Below are 3,810 nucleotides of genomic sequence, written 5' to 3' on the forward strand. Positions count from 1 at the left end.
TTATTTTGAAATTGGAACTGCTGAACCAGAAATTAACTTTGTTGAACCAGGATATGGCAAGACAGGTATATCCCACAGAACAGACTATTGCGAACATGGCTAAATTGGAAGAGACCTTTGACAGGGAGCTAAAGGGGATTATTGAAGTACAAAATACATTGTTTTTGCAACTCCGAAGAGATGGAACGTCCTGCTGGAGTGAGAGTCCCAGGATCAGGAGACATTTTATATCCAATTTCTGGGGTGAGGGCCCAGGAATGATGGGGAAAAGACTTATTCGTTTACAATCAAAAGATGAATGGAATTTCGAAGCGGAGATGCTGGAAAATGAGGATCGGTGTACCCTGATACTCCCTGCAAAGACTGTAATAGACTGTGTCTGGATTTGTGGATTTACAGGAAAAGAGGACATTCTGGAAATTGGTCGAGGTATAAGTTGCAGAAGCATCTGGGGGGAAATCCCGAGATGGCGTAAGAAAATGGTTAGAAAAGGGGTAGGGTGAAATATATTAAGGATAAAAATTAGGATGGTTTATTATGGTACCCTGAAGTCGGCGTGTTAAGATTTTAAGCTTTTGAACTAGAGAAGAGATATTTGAATATTTGTGTTATTAGCAGCAGTCTAAGTGAAAGAAGATGTCTGATATGATATGATATAAGAAGTAATATGTTATGTTATAAAGTTGTATTATTAATTATTGTGAAGTAATATTTGGAATAGATCTGATATAAAATAAGAAGTGATAGATTATTTTGGAGTAAAAATAAGATTGTAAGAAGCTTGTTTAGCTTAGATTTATTAATGATTTAATTTTAGTGATGAGGAGTTACCAAAGTAAATTTGATTTGGAACCAAAGGAGAGGAAAACGGGGGAAGTCGCTAAGTAGTGACGTGAACAAGAAAAGTTTTTTTTTGTGAAACAAGAATAAGAATTGTTGGTGTATTTTGTTTTGTTGTATTTTGATGGTGGGGTTTGTGTTTGTTGTGTTGTGTAGGCGTATGTGTTATATTGTTCTTTGTATTGAAAAACCAATAAATTCTTTATAAAAAAAAAAAAGAAACCCAAATGGGACAGATGAATTCAGCAGGTGACATCTTTCGGGGACAAGTACCTCAGCAGAACCCACCACTGATGTCTGCCGTGGGCTGCCATGAGTGCCAGGTGGCTAGGTCTGGATATTAGTCATTTTAGCAATGCTACATTGGAGTACTGTGGAAAATTTCAATGGCAGTTTGAAGGTGCCTGGTCCCACCAGATAAGTCTCAGAGGGGCTACTATCATAGGAAGAGTCCCATTAGAGAGCACTTTGCCAGGGGACCCATGAAACCTGAAGCCTGTCATCATCTGTCAACATCCATCTCTTTGGAGCAAGATGTGGAGAGATTTCCATCTGGCAGCTCCACTGTCTCATAAGTGTGCTTTCTAGTGGAGACGCAGTTCTGCGCACTTAGTAGTTATTTATAAGGATAAGCTTCATAGTAGTTCTGTAAGTTGCATTGTGGAATTGTCCGTAGGCTGCCTTTAAAATGGTACATCATAGACTGCTGCAAGCAAGAATGGGAAAATAAAAGGCTTCATTCCTCACAATTTTGAATAATAGATTTCAGCAGAACCCCCAGTTCTAGCATGATGCCTGATAATGTGTACTTTATTGTTCTTTACCTCTGGATGCAGTGGAAATTCATAGCACTGGAGGCAAAATATGTAATCACAAATACGTTATTGGTGTACACGCTGCCATTAAGAGATCTCTAGACATGCTGATCTTTTGAACTCATTTCAGAGGAGGCTTAGCTGATTACCCGATCTCTTTCATTTTGACAGCATTGCTTTTACCTCAGTACAGTATTAGTCATTTATCAGCTGATCAGATCCACAATGATCTTTTATTTTGGTTAAACGGGGGGGGGGGGGAGTCTTCTTTCTAACTAAGTAGGACCTGCAGAAAGATACTGGAGTGTGAAGTGCAACAGTGTTCTGGACAGCCAGCTCAATCCTTATTGGACTGATTTTGGATATGTGTTTCACTTATTAATTAATTCAGCATTGTAGTTTCCCCAGGCCTGTTGACACCTCCCCTCTTGTGTGTAAAAATCATGCAGTTTTGGCTGCATAAAAAGCCATACATGGATAATGAGCTGGCTGTTAATATGTACAGGAATGTGGGTGGTGCTGTGGGCTTGCTGATTGAAGGTCGGCGCGACGGGGTGAGCTCCCATTGCTCTGCCTTAGCTTCTGCCAACCTAGCAGTTCGAAAACGTACCAGTGCAAGTAAACAGGTACCGCTGTGGCAGGAAGGCAAATGGCGTTTCCGCGAGCTCTGGCTTCTGTCACGGTGTCCCGTTGTGCCAGAAGCGGTTTAGTCATGCTGGCCACATGACCCGGAAAGCTGTCTGTGGACAAACGCCAGCTCCCTCGACCTGAAAGCGAGACGAGTGCTGCACCCCAGTCACCTTTGACTGGACTTAACCATCCCGGGGTCGTTTACCTTTTTTTGTTTTAACCAAGTATGCTATTATCTTTTTTTTAAAAAAATCCCTTTAAGATTAAACATTAGCATCTTTCTTTTTGTAAATGTGCTGAGCAATTTAAGTTGGAACTGTTTTTTGGAATTTTTTATTGAAACTGATACTCTTATTGTCAAATGCAGTGTTGTTTGCAAGTCCTCAGATGTTGTGCATATGGGGACCGAAGGTTGAAGAACAATGCCCTAATTTGTCATAAATGCTTTTAAGATTTGTTTAAAGCAAATCTTAGTGGCTTTCCATTTTGGAGGTTTAAATTATTCACATTGGCTTTCTACTGGCCTAATGTCACAGAATGGGAATTCACCTTCCTCTACTCTCCCCTGGAACTGTCCATGCATCCTCATAATGTGTTGATTTGTACACCGTAAGAATGTAGACCAGCGGCCAATCTAATCCAGCATCCTGTTCTAATAGGAATCTCTCAACTACACTCCCTACAACTAACCTTTAGCAAGTACTTCAGCCTCGCTGGCATTTTAAGTATTCCCCAGTGCCTTTACTCTAGGAAACTCCATTATTTGTGAGGAAAGGCAAACATAGCTGAAATTTTAGTGAAATAATCTGCTAAACTCCGCAGTACAGGAGCGACTCTTGGTCATTACGCAAAGCAGAAGAATCCAGGTGCCTTCCTGTCTGCCTAGGAATTTGTTTTCAGTCCCACAGCTTGGCCTTCTTCAGCCTAATTTAGTCAGGGAAAGTATTTTTGTTGCTGCTGCTGTTAAGCAGCTGGGAACGAGAAACCCTTAAGAACTAATGCAAATCATCCAGGGATCTTCTAGAAGATCTTTCTGCCTTCCCCTAGACCAGGCGGAATCTTGATCAAATCAAGCACCTCCAATTCCCTCTTATCATTTAGACTGCAATCCTGTGCACCCCCATTTCGGTGCAATCCCCACTGCCTTTAAAGGGGGCTCGCGCTATGCTTCTGAGTAACCATAACAAACCCTCCAGCTACGCTCCGCCCAAGCTTCGTCCCTCGGACGCTCCCCGCCTTCTCCCGCCCTTGTCACGTGGCCTTACCCCCCAACTGCCTCCTCGCTACCCGCCTCTCGGGCCCGGGCTCCCATCAACGAACCAATCAGCACGCGGGAGACGGCCCGTTCTGTTACGTCAGAACCCACGCTCTGGAAGCCCTTAAAAAGAAAAAAGGGGGGAAAATCCCTAGCCGAACTGCCCTTGCTTCTGGGGTTTTAATTGGTCTTCGTCACCGGCAAAGCCCCGCCTCCGAATGCGTGTCCGGAGTGCCGATTTGCGATCAAGCGGGCTGCGCGACACTGCCC

The sequence above is a fragment of the Lacerta agilis genome, chromosome 11 (genome assembly GCF_009819535.1).
Source record: "Lacerta agilis isolate rLacAgi1 chromosome 11, rLacAgi1.pri, whole genome shotgun sequence".
Taxonomy (NCBI): Eukaryota; Metazoa; Chordata; class Lepidosauria; order Squamata; family Lacertidae; genus Lacerta; species Lacerta agilis.